Source organism: Manis pentadactyla, chromosome 9 (genome assembly GCF_030020395.1).
Source record: "Manis pentadactyla isolate mManPen7 chromosome 9, mManPen7.hap1, whole genome shotgun sequence".
NCBI lineage: Eukaryota > Metazoa > Chordata > Mammalia > Pholidota > Manidae > Manis > Manis pentadactyla.
The window spans coordinates 123,363,726-123,381,845 of record NC_080027.1 but is presented as its reverse complement, the minus strand read 5'-3'; the positions used below and the strand labels follow the sequence as shown (position 1 = coordinate 123,381,845).

The window sequence follows — 18,120 nt, the reverse complement described above, 5'->3', positions numbered from 1 at the left end:
TAATGGGCTCCTTATCTAAGTTCTGTTCTATCAATGTCAGTGTTAACTGTCCTAGTCAAACCGGCTTCTAACTGTCAGGTCAATTTTGACTCTGTCTCCCACCCCAGTCTCTCCCGACAGCAATCAGTGCCCAAAACCCACTGCCTCAGTTTACCGAAGCACCTCAGCCCACTGCTAGCCATTCATTCCTCTCCCTACTTCTGTCTTTCCCACTCAGCTGTCATTTCATATGGCCTTTAACTGACTTACTTGAGTGAAGCTTATCTTCAAAAGAGAGGCTGAAGCTTTTTAAGGACTGGGACTATTTGTTACAATTCCTTACCTGCCCCCTTAGCTCCGGCAGCAGTGCCTCACACCCAAGTAGGAACGCCATAAACAGTTGCTTGATTGTTAATCTCCCATCCTGCTGGAGATGGTTTGGAATAGATGGAAAAGATCCACCCAGAATAGAAGGTGGTCCTGAGACACGCAGCAGGGAAGAGTGCGCACACGCTCAGAGCCTGTGATCAGTGAAGAACCCTCAGGGAGAGGAAAGGTGTTGCTCCAAACAGAAGTGGCTGTGCTTTGGAGAAGCAGGTCTGGAGACCCTAGGGCAGTTTCCCCCAATTCCATCTCTCAGGCATCAGCCTCGTAGGGTAGGGAATCCTCTGATCCTCAGCTGGGGAATTCTGGCGACCCCAAAACCTCAGGAGGGCTCTCAGCCCTCAGAAGTCGGCCCTCCCACCCAGTGCAGGAAAGGCCTCCCTAGCGCCTGGGGAAGAGGAACAGGCCACCTGAACTCCTGCAGAGATGCTCCCTACTTTTGAAGGCAGCCCGTTCCACTGTTGAGGACTGTTAAACATGCTTTTCTGCTGCCACTGATTATTTCCAGTTCTGGAACCAAACAGATAAAAACTTCCTGAGTGGCTAAGAAAAAGCTAATGATAACTGCCAAATAAAATAGAGCTTTCAAATATTTCTTCCTTCCAAGAGGTTCAAAGGGTTTTTAAAGACACAAAATCATGGACTCTTTGGAACTGGAAATAGCTTTACTCAAAAATATTTACTGCATGAAACTGAATATAGTCCCTTTTCCTGCTTCCTGGCATTCAGGTTATGCTGAAAAAGGAGTTGTTTTATCTTTGTTACAGGCAACTTCACAATCACACATAGCAATATGGGTCCTCAATTCCCATTTTACACAGCAGAGAATTCATGATTGGGGGAGTCAGCAAACCTGCCCAAAGTCCCACAGCTGGTAAGTGGTAAAGCCAAAATGCAAAGGGAGGACTAGCCAGCATCAAAATTCAGTTTTTTTCCTGTAGTCCAGTTTTCTGCCAGCCTCACCCTGTCTCTGAAATGGGCAGAAATGATTTCCGTCATTCCCATCAGAAACACAGAAGGCATCAACAGCCTTCGGCAGTCTTGCAGTCCCTCACCAGACTCCATTCTCTGGGCGCATTCAGGCCTTCCTGGCGTGGTGAAAATGAGACCAAAGACATCCGAAGCCAGGATACCAGTGTCCCAAAGACACCCGAGGGCAAAGTGCCATCTCTCTGGCTCACACAGTGCAGCACGGCCTGTGCTATCCTGCAGCCAGCCTTTGCGGGGCCCTGGCTCCAGGCCTCCCAGTGGGACTGTGGTGTTCAGAAACCCATGAAGCATGGCATTGTTTGGGCAACACAAACACAATGCTTACCTGGGTCCTGGTGCCTTCCCTCTGTGGCACTGCTTTTGGTAAATATTTGGCAGGTTCACCCAAGAGGGGGCTGGGCCTCTCTGCCCCATTTCCAACAACCCAGTTCTAGGAAGACGAGCTGGAGTACTGGCATGGAAGAGTCACATACACTAAGCCCAGCTACTCACATTATCAGCAGAAAGTTACCAGCACCTTCATGCCTCTAAGACACCCTCTGAGCAGCTCTGTTTGTGGTCTGGCTCTTGGCCCATTATCAAAACTCAACTTCAAATGCCAGAATGGCTCCTGATGGTGCGGTTGGGGTTCACCGTGCTCTGAGATGCTCTCCATGCAGTCACCAGAACTCCCCACCTGGCTCTCCTCCCAAGCTCACCTGCAGGTACCCAGAAAAGCATGTGGTCGCTCTCTGCCTCAGAGAGCTTCCTCCGGAAATACACGCATTCCTGGGTTCATCAGGCCTCAGTGACTACACGGAACAGGGGACGACCCTCCCCCTTTCTCAAGTGGGCAAACCGCAGCTGGGAATTTAAGGCTCACATAGGATGTTAATACTGGAGACAGAATAGCGCCAGAGCCCAATGCCTCTCTTCTCAGTCCCTGAAGAGGAAACATCCACTCTCTTTGAGAGCATGTAGCTTGTATTGGCCCAAGGAAACCCCATGCTCTACCTCCCCATTCTCAGGTAGCTGTCCGTGAGACGGTCACCTGGCAATCTGAAGCTTCCCCCCCTTTATCTGTCATCGCCCCGGGAGACGCGGTCATTAGCAGAGAGCACTATGTAGCTGTCTAATTAGGTAAGCAGCAGCAAACGCAAAAACCTGTTCCAGCCACCCCACAGACCATCCGCCTGGGGATCCTCTTACAGGCAACTCTCTCCTGCCGAGCTTCCTGGAAAGGTCCCTATTGTTTGCCTAGAACACAGAAAAGTGTCCGATTCTGCCCTCCCACTTATCTGCTGGCACTGACTCCCCAGCCTCCGTACAACCTCAGGGGGTGCCATTCACAACCAGCAGAGTGTGGACGGTGTCCCCAGAACTGCGGGGCACAGCAGCCCCAGGTGGGTGGGCAAGGGCAGGCCCCCAGGTGGGAGGGACAGGGTCTTCTGAGAAGATGTCCACCTACCTGGCCTCTTCACATGTCCCTGAGCTATATCCCACCGTGCTGACATTTTGGGGTCGGGGCACAGGGAGCAGAGAGCCCTCGGGCAGGTTGGCAGGACATGTCAGAGGTGGACATGGGCGGCATGTGTGGTTCAGCCACACTCCTCCCACCTGTGTCTCTGAGTCCTGTCTCCTGGCTGCACTGGACGCTCACCTGTTCCTGGTTCACCCTTTAAATGGAATGTTCCACTTGTCCTGGGAGCCCAGGGGGAGAAATTCCTTGTTTGAGAGAAGTTTGTGTTTGCAGAGCTGGGAGTCTCGGGGTTCCCATCAGATGCCACTGCCCATTCCAGGTGGAGGGCACGGGGTGAGGGCAGCCACGGAGGAGGACACTCGCAGGGCAAGGCAGAAAGGAAGTTGCGCCCACTCGCCCCAGCCTAGGGACAGTCAGAGCAGGAGACTGGAAGGGAATAGACACCTGCTGCCTCCATGGCTCCCAGCAGACGCCCCCTCAGGTGGCAGATGGGCAGCCCAATAAGCTGGGGTAAGAAACAGTGAGGTCCCCCCTTAACCTCTTCTTCCGTGCCCCTCCCCGAATCATATCTTGTCTTTTTCTAGGCCTTTACCTACTGGCTCAGAGAGCTGTCAGCCTCCTCTCTTTTACCTTCATTATGGAGCAGGAGGGTAGAGATGCCTGTAGCAGGGCCCACAAGCTTTTCAAAGGGACAGTGCATGTGCCCGGAGTGGGGGTGGGCAGGGCAGACAGCACCTCGGGAACAAATCCAAGGCCTCTGATTCCAGGGGGCTCCACTTACCCCAAGCCTGCGCCCCTGGCAGTGGACACCCATACCTGTACCAAGTCCTGGCACCTGTGCCAACGCAGGCCTCAGGGCTCTCACGTGCCCCACAGCTCTGCCAGCTTGGCCCAGAGCCCTGGCACACCGAGACATGTGGGTTCTCTGACAGAATGTGAGAACCACTTTCCTTCCCGTCACTGGGTCCTGTCCAGCTGTTTTCCAACTCCTATGAGACAAATTGGATTTTGTTTACAGCAGGAAAGATTTAGGCTAGACATGAAGAAGCACTTGGAACTGGAGATAAGAGGAAGTCCAGGGCTCTGCCTTTGTGCTTAAAAAATGCAGCCTGTTCCCTTCTGTAGGGTGTGGCCTAACGCCTGTTCTCATCACGTTACTCTCCTCAGAGATGTGCAGGGACTGTCCCTCCGCTGCCCGCTGCACGAAGGCCCAACTCCTCGTCTTGGCCTCCAGACCCTGCAGTGCAGCTTCCGAATGTCTCCTTCCATCGCTCCACGTGTAAATTTTCTAATCTGGCCAGAGCTTTCCAAGATCTCCCCAGAAGGCCTTTGGCATCCCTGTGTGTGGCTGTGCCATCCCCCACCTCTCCTACAAGGCGTCCCATCCTCTCCGGGCACCAGAGCAAGCCAGCCTTTAAGGTGGCGGATCTCAGGCAAACTGATTATCTGACAACCTGAGGAAACTCCCTAAAAAAAACCCAATTCCCAGATTCCATCCTAGGTGCGTGTTGAATCCCAGCCTCCCGGGGGAGGCAGGTGGACTGTGCTTGAAGGCCGCGCTCAGACACCACCTCTTAACCCCGGCCCACAGGCAGCCCCCTCCCGCAGAAGCGTAAGGGCGTGTACTGGTCACGCTGTCCACAGACAAGGCCTACACACCCCCAGGGCCAGGGACTGAGCTGAGGAGGGGTTCGTGCGCTCGAGGGGCCCCCAGGCTGGCGACTGGACCCAGACGAAACAAGCCCAAGGAGCCAGCCTCTGGTGAGAGGCAGCCGGCCCGTGGGAGGGACGGTGTGATGGTGGGGCAGCAGCAGCTTCTGAGAGGCCGAGAGTGGGCATTCCAGACAGGGAGCCACGGGAAAAAGGCGGGAGAAGACTGGCCCCTTGGCTGGGTCAGGGGTCATGCTAGGAGGCAGGAACAACAATAGGAAGGAACATTCACTGTGTGTTTACTACGGGCTCTGCTGGAACTGCTGTCCATCGACTATGATCTCTTTTACCCTCAGAACTGAAGCTGGAAGAGAATTTGGGGGCCAGCCCACGGAGTCCCACCAGGCACCAGGTGGCGCCTGCTCAATGAATCTTCTCTTCTTAATCAGTTGATAAAATGATCTTTGAAGGCTCAGTCTCAAGCAGGTGGAAGCCAGGAGCCTTCAGGAGCAAATGACAGCTTGGGAAGAAACTTTCTTAACTTTTTAAACTATTCTCAGCAGCCCAGGGACTGACGCAGGGAGGAGAGGCTTGGGCCGGGGGAGGGCCTGGCTCTCCTGACACAGGATGTGAGAGTGGGTGTGACAGCTCTGCCGGTCCCCACAGGAAACCCAAGCCAGACTTGGGGAGACAGCTGCCCTGAAGGACAGGTGCTGGCTGCTCCGAATAGGGACACAGGAGAAACGTTCTCCATGGGCCAGGCTAGGGGCATCCAACCTCCCCGGCAGTCCCTTGTCCCAAATGCCAGCTCGGGACTGGTGGGGAGGGTTCCCTCAGCACACCCCAGAGCTGGCGGAGCCTCCTGAGCTGACCTTGTCTTTCCTCCTGCTCCAGAGGCACAGCCCCTTAGCTGAGCCATTCCAGAGACATGGGGGTCCCTTCTAAGAGGTCACAGCTTTGTTCGGTTGCCACCTTCTCTAGCCTCCCAGTCTTCGGGTTAACCTTTATCTGGCTGGCTACAATGCAATCCTCTTCCCCACTGGGGAACTCAATACAGTGTCCACCTCATAAGGCTATTGTGAGGATCATATGAGTTAATATGCATAAAGTATTTGGGAAAGCACTTGGCACGAGTGTATATATTTATGTACACATCTGAGCACGTATGTGCATGTACACACATGAATGCATATATTCTTGCTTACAAGGTAAACGTCTTTCTGACAGATGGAGAAGACAACTGAAAGCCACTGCCGTGGAGGAGCTCAGAAGTGTCTCTCCAAGGACCAGGCATGCTTAGAGTCCAGTCCCAGGCCTCAGAGGCTGCACGGGTGTTTTATGTCTAGCTTTAGGGACAGAGGCATAGGTGATGTGAGACACACACATGGCTGGGCAGAATGGTTACAAGCATCTGAAGACACTATGCTAAGCGCTTTCCAAATCAGCTCAGTTAATCCCATGGGGTAGGTCCTACTGCCCCCATTTCACAGGGGAGGAAGTTAAGTTGTCACACAGCTAGTCAGTTGTGGAGCCAGGATTCGAACTCTGCCTCCCAAGTCTGGACTTTTAACCATTACACTACACTGTCTGTTTCATTTCAATTTCAATGCCACCCTCTCACATGGGACAGGGAAGCCAGACCTAAGAGGGCTCTGCCACTGAGGAGGAGGCTCTGTTTGCGAGAGGGATGGCTTCATTTGCACGCACCTCAAAACTTAATTTCATTTTCAAAACAATTAAATTTTCAAATGGCTTGAATTCAGGAAACAGCACGTCTGGGTCCTATCAGAGTCCAGAGAGTTCTACAACAGTAGTTGGAGGTATAAACTCAGTTACCAAGGCTAATTACCACTTGATGCTTTAGGTCCCTGATTAATCTGAGTGGTAGAGACTTGACTAGAAGTTACTAAATTCCCCCACATCTTTTGTTCCAGAAGAGCCAAGTTCTTTCTGATCATGTCTCATTTTACCTTCTCCAGGGCCCAGAGATGCCGGAAGGGGCCGGATGTGGCAGCCTCCCAGCCCCGAGAGGCTCAGCCTTGCCGGAGGTCACTCACTCTGGGTGAGCAAGCACACGGTCTTCTGGAAGATGGGAGGGTGAGTCGAGCCCATCCCCGAGGCCCAGGCCACCTGGCTCTCTCAGCCTGCCCTCATTTTCTTCCCACCTTGACTTGGATGAGCATTTTCCCCCAAAACAAGGCCCCCATTTTATTCCTGGAACCAACTGTAGGTTTCATCAAGCCCAGCTGATACTTCGGACGTGAAGAAAGAGGAGAGAAGAAAGAAGACGGCGTGGGCCGTACCTGCGGGATGAGCCTCCTTCCCCAGAGCTGCCCACAGCCCCACCCCACCTGCCGCAGAGGACCCGGAACACAGGCAAGAGGAGGGGCAGGCTTTCCCCACTGCGAGCTCCATGGGCCGCTTCCTCCGAAACCCCCAGCTAATGTCCCCTCACATGAGGCAAGGCCCATGACTTCTGTCTTTCATTCTGTGGTAAGCTGCAAACACTAACAACAACAAGTGGGGAAACCGAGTCCAGAGAGGGGCAGGGATGCACTCCTGGTCAGACTGTGTGAACACAAGTGAGGGCAGATCTCAGGTATGGCCGCACCCAACCAGCGTCCCTACGGCGATGACCCGCCTACATACAGGTCCCCCCTGCCCAGCACTCCGAGTTCCCTGGGAGCAGCGAGCCGGTCTTACTCATCTTTGCGTTCTTGGTATCTGGCATATAGTGATGTCTCAATAAATGTTTGGAAAAGAAAGGGAGCAAAGGCAGGGAAAGTGGGATGGATAGAGAGGGGGCAGAGAGAGAAGTGGAAGCAGGAAGTGGGGTGGGGGGGGGCGGGAGGGCGAGCAGGTGCCAGGAGACAGTGGCCCCCTAAAGCCCCTGGAATCAGACCAGGGCGCAGAGCCCTCTGCTGGCCTAGGTCTAAATGGGCCTCGTGGAAACAGGCTGCTGTCCCCAGTGCCCATACAAGACATAAATGAGGACACTTTTAAGGGGCCTGCCTTTCAGCTACCAAGGTGACCAGGCAGTTCCTGGGCCGCCAGACCCTGCTGCCCCACGTCCTCCCGCCCTTCTCTCCTTCCCACATCACCGGTGAGCACAGCCAGCTGCCTCTTCTCTTTGCGGTGCTCCACGGCCTCCTTGCGCCTGTCCTGGATGACGGGGATGGATTAGGAGAATGGGGACCTGCAACATCAGCTGGGGAGACCCCTCCCTGGAACCCCAACCTGAGACGGGGCAGGCTCTAGGGGGTGCTTCTCGAGTGAGAAGCTGGTGCCAGAAGGAACCCGAGGAAGAAGTCAAACGTGCCTCCATTTAGATCCAGCCCACGCCCAAGCCCTGCCTCCCTGGGGGCTGGGGGGGCGCAGGGAGGAGTGGCTGCCATGGGAAGGGGCTCCTGAGCAGGCCTGGTCCCTGCACCACTCAGGGAAACCGCGCGAGACGGCGACTTAACAAGCCGGCTTCTCTCCGGGATTTCCCTGCGGTGCGGGGAGAGGGAGCCTTCTGTCCAGACTGGACACTGGTGGGGCCAGCGTCCTCTTTCCTGGAAAGTACCAGGTCCCCTACCTCTTCCTATATGGTCCATTGTCCGTATGTCAGGCACTTGCTCCACACATGTTTGTGGAGACCTACTATGTGCAGGGCCTGCTGGCTCTGGGGGCAAACTCTTCTAGATTTCTAGAATAGGTGGGGGTAGGATGAGGAGGGCAGAGGAGGCTCTTGGCCTTCTCCAAACACTCCAGAATAATGCCCTTACACTCTGCAAACCCTGCCCCGAATCTCTTCTGAAAAACAAGTCCTCAAGCCAAATCTGGCACATGCCAGGCAGCTAGGCACGTGGAATTGAAGCAGAAAGCTATTCCAGGGGATCTTGTGGCTTCTCCTTTGTGCCAAAGAACTGAGAGGGGGAGGGGGCCCCAGGCTCCAGCACACTGGGCTCTCTGAATGGACAAGGCTGCTGCTGTAAGGCAGAGTGTGGGACAGTGTTAGCCAGAGGCCAAGGCTGTCCTGGCGACCCTTGGGAGCAGCCACAAGGACAGTAGAGTCAAGCAACACTGACAGGGTAGTCCACTCCCTGCAGCACCAGCTAGTGGAAGCCAGGGGCACTGAGCTCTCATTCTGACCCCACAGCTACTAATGTGCTATGTGCCCTCACACAGGCCATAAATGTCTCTGATCCTCAGGTAGCTCATCTGCACGGGGCTATCAGGATGAGGTCTAGAAGAGAGGAAGCAAACTGTGTCCCACACCTGTTTAAACCCTTAAAGGATGAAATCCAGTCTCCTGGGTAGGGCTGTCAAGGCTCTTCACAAGCCAGCCTACCTTCCAGCCACCTCCCCGAGACCCCAAAGTGTTTTCTGTGCTTCAGCCCCTGACCATGCTAATGTATTTTCAGTTCCTCATGCATCTCAGCCTCTGGGTGTACTGTTCCTTCTGCCTGAACTGCATCCCTTTCACCGCATAACCCATACTTTGAAGGTCAGCACAAACCTGCCCCCTATAGCCACTCCTGACTTCCACCCAGGAAGTCCTCCTTCCTCTGTGTTTGCAAGACACTGTGCAAGAGAAGACAAGTAGTGACTGCAGCATCTTACTACACTGATGGGCAGTGACTGCAATGGGGTACAGGGGGGACTTGATAATATGGGAGAATGTAGTAACCACAACGTTTTTCAAGTGAAACCTTCATAAAAGTGTGTATCAATGATACCTTAATACAAAAAAAAAAAGACTGCATCTAACCATTTTTCTTCATTCTTTGTTTACAAGTCTATCTCCCCTGCTAGACTGTGAACTTTAAAGGGCCATGTCAAATTCATCTTTCATTCAACAAACATTCAGTAAATATCTGCTCTGGGCCAGGGCCTGTTAGGTGCCAGGATACAGAGGAAAGAAAGACTGTATCCCCAGCTGGTGTCTGTAGTGCTTAGGACAGTGCAGGCATGAGGGGCCTGCAGGGAATGCTCTGCCCCCTCTCCTTTAGCAGAAGACTAAAGAAGAAACTAAAAGCATAAATCACGACCACTCCCTGAGCACTGTACTACATGCTATGTAAGAGCTGTTGTCAGTACTTTAGACATACTGTTGTTCTTGATCCTCAAGTTAGCTCTCTGACAAAGGCCTCCATAGATGGGGAGAGTGGTGCCCAGAGAGGTTGAGAAACTTGCTCACAGTCACCCAGCAGGAAGCAGAGCTCAGATAGGACCTCAGGTAGTTGTTGACCACCTCCTGTCCTTAGTCTCATGCTGCCCAGTTTAAATATGCTAATAAATGAGCACCTGTGTGTGCCTAGATGTCTTTTTTAAAAGGAGGAAATAATCATCTATTAACCTCATGGTTCTAAACCCTATGACTTTAGTCCTAACTACCCAGGCAACCTTCTGGAAATTCCCTATTCCCTTCCTTTGCCATTGCATCAGCAGTTCCCAGAGCTCTGAGCCAGGCCAGCTCCCCAACCCTGCCTGGGGAAGCCAGTGGGGTTGCACATCAGAGGGCCATCAGCCTTTGTAACCTTCAGTGTGTCATTAGTGGCTGCTTGGCGGGTGGCCCCAGGCCCCTGCAGCCTCAACCACTGGGATTCTGCCCTTGCTGGGGAGACAGCAGCTAACAGGTTCCTGTCCTATTCTCCCATCGGCCACAGTCACACTTCTCCATTGTGCTCCTCCATATCCCTGACCCAGCATTTTTCTCTCTCAAAACCCAGTTGTGGCTGCTGCCCATGTGAACCCCTCTGCCTGGGCTTCCAGACCACTTTCCCAGAATCCCTCACTCCTTTCACTCCTTTCTTCTGCAACCCCTACTCCCCAACTCGAACCAAGCTAAACTGGCTCTGGGGACTTTGCAAATACAAATGCAAATTCCTGTCCCATGCAGTGTCATTGTATCCTGTCTTCTCATCTAAATCATCTCTTCCAGGAAGCCCTCCTTGACAGACCATGCCCAATGCAGATATTGCTTTTGCTTTGCATTTCCTCAGAACTTCATACCCTCCCTGAATTTACATTGGCTGGAGCCATTGTTACATTAACCCATTTCACAAACATTTACTAAGGGTCTACAACTCTGTGCCAGGCATTTATTGTGTATCTACTATGTGACAGGCACTGTGCTAGGTTCTGGACATTCCGTGCCCTTGGGAGCTTGCACTCATGTTAATTATCTCCAGGCCCTTTCCCGGGGAGGCCATCCTCTGCACTTAGATAGGAGCTCTCTCGGGGACTGTCTTCCCTTTGTTCCACCCTAGCACCTGACATCTACAAAGGACTTTAGCTATGCAAGGTGCTTTTGCATCTGTTATCCCATTTTATCTGCACAGCAACCCCCTGCAAGTGAAGATGGAAGAACTTATTATTCCATTTGAAAGATGGGGACACTGAGGCCCAGAAAGATGAAATTACCTGTCCTCAGCCCCCAGCTGGTTACCAGCCAGGTCATCAACAGAATTCAGGGCCCCTGACAACAAAGGTGAGTGGCCTTTGCCCCACACCATGCAGACTAGGGTCATCGAGAGCCAGATGGGACCTACATGATGACCCATTTCTCAACCTCAGTCACTGCCACTGAGGAGGAAGGAAGGCAGAAACACAGAGGGCATCATAAAACGCTTACGTAACCAGAAACTTTGAGCAAGTTTACCCTTGTAATCCTGGCATATCAGAAGCCCTTGACACATATTTGTCATATGAATGAACACCTCACTAGAGAGGCCAGCCACAGCGGGTGTGAGATAATGGCACCTGGGCGACTGACTCCAGGGCTGTGCTCTTGACCACGCTGGCCATGTACAGGTCAGACACTCCGGCCCTGCATGGTCATCACCCAGCTCTCCCTGCAAGTGTACCGGGTGAGTGTTCCGCTGAGGGCTGAGTGAGGGCTGCCCTGGGCCCCGAGGCTCTGCATGAGTCACGCAGGCTGCAATGAGGTGTAATAAAAACCTGGCTTGGTGAGGGCGGAGCAGGGGGAGGACTGTGTCCCAGGGCGTCATGCGTCCTCTCCAGCGTCCGCATCCCAGCATCTCGCCACTACCCTTGGGCATGTCCCCCAAAAAGCAGCTCTCCTCTCTCACTTGATGGCTAAACAGAGCTGGTAAGCACCAGGGCCATGGACTGTGAAGGGCAGAGGATGGAAGGAAACGTCTAGCATCTCAGCCAAGGCTGCAGTATATGGCAGGGTTAAGGAGGGTGGAGTGGGCCTTTTCACTGGGACAAGGGCAGAGTGAAAAGCTTTATAAATAGGGTGAGAGACGGACCTCAGTGAAAAACTCCTTTATGGGATGGGATGCGAAGGACGGGACTGGGCGACTCCAACGCTGGCTAACTTTCAGCCCCCAACAGAAGGGAGGCTGACACTTAGGAAACCCTCACCACCAACAAGACAGGGATGGGGGCCAAAGAAAGAAAACACAGAAATAATCTTCTCTGAGGTCGGGTTTCTCTGGCAAGACCTGAACTGGAAGGCACAGGATTCAGAAGAGTGAGCAGAGCAGGAGAGGCTCACCCAGAACCCACCAGCTGAAGGATTTGTGTCTAAAGGTTCTGAACTATGAGCTGAGGCTGATCTTAGTGCCTCTGTGTGACCTTGGGCCAGCAGCTTACTAAACCTTCCGCAGACTTCAGCTTCTCCTTATTAAAAAGGCATGATGCCACCTGTTCACGTCTGTACCCTTTGGCGTGGGGACCGTTTTAGAGTAAAGGAGGCCCGAGAGCAGAGGACGCTCAGAGTGGCTTAGTGGGGAGGAGAGGTGGGAATGCAAGGTACGGAAGGGCAGGCAGGAGCCGCGTCAGGGCCATGTTTCAGCTGCCCCAGTTGCAGGCAGAGAGGAGCAACTATTTTGGCTGTCTCAGAGCTCCTGAGAGATAGGGAAGACATGCCTCGTGCACCTTGGGTAGGTAACATGTCTGGCTAGCTAGTTATCTGTAAGTTCAGTTCTCTAGGGCCAGCCCACAGAAGCCAAATTGTAGGAAGAAAATTTCCCCATGATTTAAACAACAAGGAGAAATGCAAACTCGGTTTAGAGGGCTGGCAGAGGGAGAATCCCCAGGGACAGGGTGGCCAACTGCCTCAGTGTGCCCCACACAGAGGGGCTTCCCAGCATGCAGGACTCCCATTGCTAACACAGAGAAAGCCCCAGGCACGCCAGGATAAAGCGGTCCTCCTACCGAAGGACTCACACATGAAATAAGCCTCTGGTTTGGCAAAGGACCCACAGGCACACAAAATCCTCATACTCAGAAGAAATACTGAGAGCCCAGGTCCCAGGGTTGGGAGGCCGAGTGCCCAGATGCCCATCCCAATGCTCCCTTGGCACCCATTACTGCTGGCATGCACCTGCCTCACTGGGCTTTGCCTCCTCCAGGAGATCTGGGTAAGTTTACCTTCCTAGCAGGAAGACAAAATGCTGTTAGCAACAAACAGAGGTTGCTCAGGACCCTGAGCCCTGAGCAAGGCCCTTCTTCATGATTTCTTAGGGTAGCCCGTGGGCAAACCCGGGAGGAGGCCATAGAGCAGGACTCTGCTTCCTGGTGTCCGCAGAAGTCACGTAGGCCAGGGTGCACAAAGAACTGAAGGGAGGACATGAGGAGAGGCAAAAACAGCCATTTCCAGGCTGCAAATGCCAAGCTGAGCCGCCATTAACTTCAGCACTGGAAGGGGCAGAGCGCCCTTTCCTCACCCTGCTCGGCCCCCTCCCTAGCGGGCCCAGCACAGGAAGCCTCCCTGGCTCGAATCTACTTAATTTTCTCTAAGCTGCTTTGTGTGGCCTGCTGTTGAGCTCTCAGACATGCCCAGGCCCGCAGCCGACTCTCCCTGTGGCTGAGGGCAGCCCCCAGGTCCAGGTCCCTTCTCCCACCTGAAACAGAGCCCAGGCACACACTGGGCTCCCGAGCTCACGGAGACGACAGGGCATGCGTGGGTGCTCGGCTCCCCTGTCCCTTCAAGGCAGCCTGCCCCATTCTAGGGCCAGGGAGAAGGAATGGGGCCTGAGAAGCCAGGACAGAGAAAGCTGCTCCCTTTTACCTCTGCCAAGGGGCTGTCATTTCTTAATTCAGTGAATGTTTTATCGGGGCCCCTATGCACAAAGCCCTGGGAGAGAAATAGAGGTGGCTGAGACCCAGTCTCGGAACCCAGGGAGGGACCGAAGGCCCGGTTCCAGCTCTCGCTGCGAGGACTCTGTGTATGGCTGCGCCATGCTATGTCCCCACCCACCCACCCAAGGGAGCGCAAGCAGAGGCAAAAGAGAAAGCGCCCAGATCCCGGTGAGTGTGCAGAGCAGAGCTCCGCGGGCTAGACAACCAAGCTTTACTTCCGCTCACAACACGTTCCCAGCAGCCAGCTTTAGCTCTCTGAGCCCTAAGTCCTGCCCCAAAGGAGCAAGCTAGAGAATGTGAAGGGTCCAAAGAGAAACAGGGTCAAATCCCTTTCCTCCTCCTTGCCTGCTTCATTCATGCATTCATTCCGCTCAACCTGCTCCCAGTGCATGAGCGCCTTCTGAGTGCCACACGGAACCAGGCACTCAGGTCCAACCCTCACTCAGTGCCCACTGCCCCCATCATCCCCATTCTGGCTCTATCACCAAACGGGTCATGGCTGCGGGCCTTGGAACTCTGCTCACGGCCCAAACCAGGGTGGGGAAAGGCCCAGGCGGAGGCCCACCCCGCACAGCAGCCTGTGGGGTGGAATCCCGGACGAAGCAGAGACTTGGGGTTTCTGACCCTCCCCAGGGTCTCCCCCTGCCTTCTCCTCTGCCTGGGATGGAAACTCTGCCGCTCTGCTCGCATGCTTGAGTCACAAGGCTGAGCTCCCAGCAAAAGAAGCAGTGTGAGGATATAATAGGCAGGAGCCCAGTGGAACAGAAATACAGCGTTTCATTCCTTTCCTTAGGTACCAGCCTTCTTCTGTTGACTCCTAGGAAAGCAGTGCCGACACCTACTGTGGGCCCAGCCCTCCGCCTCCCCCTTCCCATCTGGAACGACGCAGCCCTCCTGTTTACCCTCAGCCCCATTCCCTTCTGCATCTCTCAGGGCCTACAAATGGTGTCTTACGGTCTATTTGCCCAGCATGGGGAGAGTGACAGGAACTAGCCAGCGATAAGCGATAAGCGGCTAATACAGAGCAAACAGGCTTGGTGCCTACCAGCCGCCCCCACCCCCCAGAGCCCTGGAGTGCTGGCCTGGAGTCTCTGGCCCACTTGGGCTGAAGGAAGCGCTGGGAGCCTGTGGTTGATTGGCACCTCATAAGTAGGCTTCCTCCTCTGTCCCAACAGGTTGTTGTGCCTAATTGTCTAACTGCAGATTTCCGTCTCTGATCTGCATGGGCCGACAGGCAAGCAGCTGTGCCAGGCCCCAGGGGACCGCAGGCTCCTGGGAAGGAGGCGCATCCACCTTGTTCTCTAGACCTGAGGTCTCAGGGGGCCTCCTCAAGGACAAGAGACAGCCCAGGCCTCCAAAAGGGAAAAATACAAGAGTAAGTCTAAGCCAAACCCCACACCCCTCCCCACTTGCTCCCGTTCCCAAGGAAAGGACAGAGCAGGCAGCAGACAGCCAGGGTGGCTGGGTCTCCTTTCCTATTTTAGGCACATCTTCTGACTCTGGGTTTCTGAGAGCAAGTTCCCCAAATGTTCCAGATACAATCCATCATCCTTAAAACAGGCTGGAGCCCTGGCCACTTCGAGGTGACTCTGGCTAGGGTGAAAAGGAAAGAAACTGCTGTTAAATGCTGAATGGGCTCCTCATGGATGGCTTCTGGAACATGGAGTATACGACCTGACATCTGTGACACATGGCCAACTTACATTGTCTGCTGCTACCCTGTCCTTGTGTAATGTCTGCAGAGTCTGGCAGGACCCTGTAAGGTTGGTGGAGACACTGATGTACAAAGAAGTTGGCTGGGCAACTAGAAAGTGGTGGATCAAAATCCACACTCAAGCAAGCTGAACTCAATGCTTCCCTCTTAGCCTCTTGTGTGTGTGTGTATGTGTAGGTGTGTTTACAAACTATAAACTATTACACTAATAAAAAAAAGTTATTATCAGGCCACTGATAGTAGTATGAGCCAGGGGTGAGTATAGGGAATAGTCAGGGAAGATTTGTGTCTGATCATTAATCTGGCTAAATATGGCTGGACTGTACTTCACAGCTAACAGAAGTCATTTGGAGTTATCATCAGTCTCTGACTCCCTCCATCAGCACAAAGACTTGAAATCTGACTGGACAGAGATGCAAAGGATTCTTTCCAGGATCCCCAACCTGGAATTTATGGGATGCCTGCTTGACCAAACCACACAGAGGCCAGACCGGGTGGGAGTGGGCCACCCCATCGCCTCCAGAGCAACACCGCCCGGAGAAGGAGGCCTCTTTCCAAAGTCAGAAATCACTTGCTGTGGAATGAAAGAAGCAACTTCTAGTCAGAGAGAGTCATTAATATGCAATTAGCCTGTAATGCATGAATGGATATAGGCAGTGATCATCAAGGCTCCTAGCACCACAAAACAAGAGACAACCGGACATTGTGCGTCTCCTGATGGATGGACGTACCACAAACAAGGGATTCCTGCACCCCCACTAAACAAATTAAAGGAACTTGAATTTGATTAGGTCTGAAATCTCACCACACATATGGGAAACACAGAGGCAGTGGAACATGTCAGATGACAAGATGGGGATGCAATCAGCCGAATCCAGAAGATGAAAAGCTCCATAGGACAAATGGCCCAGTTTCTTCAGCAAAACATTGCAAGAAAGAGAAAGAGAATGTCTATAGGTTCAGAATGACCAAATAACTTTAACTACCAGTCATGATGCATGGACTTATTTGGATCCAAATTAAAAAGCAAAATAGGTAAGAATGTCTACAATAATCAGAGAAATATGAGTACTAACAGGGTGTTTGATTACATTGACAGGTTGTTAGTTTTGTTTCAGTATGATAATGATATTTTGTTTTTGTTTTTGTTTTTAAGAATCCCTGTCTTTACAGATGAAATGATAAACTGTTCAGGATTTACTTCAAAATAATCAGCAGGAAGAATGGAGTAGGAATATAATCTAACCAGAGTGGCCATGAGATGACTTCAAAATTATTGAAGCTTGGGTACATGGGGGTTTTACACTATTCTCTCTACCTTTGGATATGTTTGCAATTTTCCATTATAAAAAAAAATTTTTTTTTTAAATAAAAAGCAGACCTGAGATGCTCATCACTGTGGTGACATAAGCACAGAGCAATAAACCCCCCTGAGCTGGCCAGCCACTGGCTCTGGCCTCTGGGGCTCCTGTCCTTGAGAATAGGATGGGAGAGGCCCCCCAGCCTGCTTCCCTTTCCAGCACCAGCACTGCGACAAGTTATATGTCACTTTCTACCATTAGATCCCCTGGGGGCCTTTGACAGAGGTAGGAACATGATTACATAAGAGAAAGCAACCCTCCCAAGGCCCCACCACACGATGGTGGAGGAGCCATGTTCAGTCTTCAGAGGTGACATCCAGCACCCCCCTGCTCGCCAGACCACCCCAGATCAGAGCTTTCAGCTAAGAGCTTCCCCACTGCATTCAGTCTCTCACTACCCCGGGGTCTGGAAAAGAACTAGCATCCCAGCAAAGCAGCTGCCACAGCGTCTGGGGCGTGGCCTTCTTCCTTTCTGCCTCCATTAGATGCCAGAGTGGGGAAGGGGAAGGGGAGCAGGAAGAAGCCATGAGGAGCACAGGCCACAGGAGAACCAAGCGCCGCAGCCCAGGGGCCCAGGCTGCAACCAACCCCACCTTGGGCAAACAGCGGGCACCTCCCCAGGCTGGTCCTTCCCTAGCACTTCCTGGAGCTGCTGATCACAGAGCTCGTGGGACAGGAGAGAAGACGGAGGGAGGAAGGGGCAGATAAATCAGAAGGGGAACAGAGAGAAGGCAGGGGGTGTTGGGAGAGGTCTTGGGGAAGGGAAGGACTAGCAGGGGAGCCAACCAGGCCTGGCACATTCCAGAGCTCAAATCTGCTGAGGAAATAACTGAGTAAAAGAGAGAAAGAGAAGAGAAAAGAAGAGAGCGACAGTAAGGTAAGGCGACAGAGACGGCGTGGGAAGGGGACAAGGGGCTCCCAGGAACAACTGCCCACCCCCGCTTCCACAGCCCCACGCTTCCAGGGGCGCCGGCGGCCTTGCCCAGCCCAGTGTGATCAGAGGGAGTTCCCTGCTCTTACCAGCGCAGGAGGGTTGTGTGGGAGCCAGCTTGCAGACACCTCACGGCCCAGAAGGACCTTTTCCTGCCTCCTAGCAGCTCTCTGCTGGAAGAGGGACAAGGGGACTGGTCCACCTGCCTCTGCGGGGCGGGGCGCCAGGAGGGAGGCTCCGCCCCAGACCAAGGGGCCAATAACGGGAGCCACAAGGAGCCTGCTCGGAGCTGCCCTTTCGACACACACTGCTGAGGGGTCACAGGGTCAACTCTGCGTTCATCCAAGGTGCCTGTTCCATATTCATGCCCATGCTGGGCAGTCACAAGATGACCACTCTCCTCCTCCTCATGCTCACTGACCTTCAGGGACCACAGGGCCCAGGGTTGCTTCAGAGTCAGCCCACGCCAGAGCTGGGGCAAGCAGGCATCATCGGTCGGCACCCTCCAGGCACGGAGAAGTGGGCCGAGCCCCTCGCTGACAGCCAGGGACCTCGC

The 18,120-nt window shown here is 53.4% G+C and overlaps 1 protein-coding gene and 1 long non-coding RNA gene across 13 annotated transcripts in view; one reads left to right on the top strand and one right to left on the bottom strand.

The window, feature by feature from the left end:
* Positions 1–18,120, bottom strand: part of PLEKHA6 (pleckstrin homology domain containing A6) — a 130,804-nt gene that overhangs the window by 69,528 nt on the left and 43,156 nt on the right. For 2 of the 12 annotated variants that reach the window (XM_036909644.2, XM_036909646.2), the window contains exon 1: positions 17,654–17,716. The exons of 4 other annotated variants lie outside the window; for them this stretch is intronic. The gene's annotated coding sequence lies outside the window, so the exon portion shown is untranslated. Of the gene's footprint in view, positions 1–17,653; positions 17,717–18,120 lie in introns of those variants that run through there. 6 more of the 12 variants (XM_036909648.2, XM_036909645.2, XM_036909650.2 and 3 more) reach the window with 4 other exon arrangements.
* On the top strand, positions 3,146–9,287 carry LOC118924671 (uncharacterized). The gene is made up of 4 exons (XR_005029702.2): positions 3,146–3,322; positions 6,442–6,559; positions 6,693–6,955; positions 8,952–9,287. It is a non-coding gene; the product is annotated as an uncharacterized LOC118924671 (long non-coding RNA).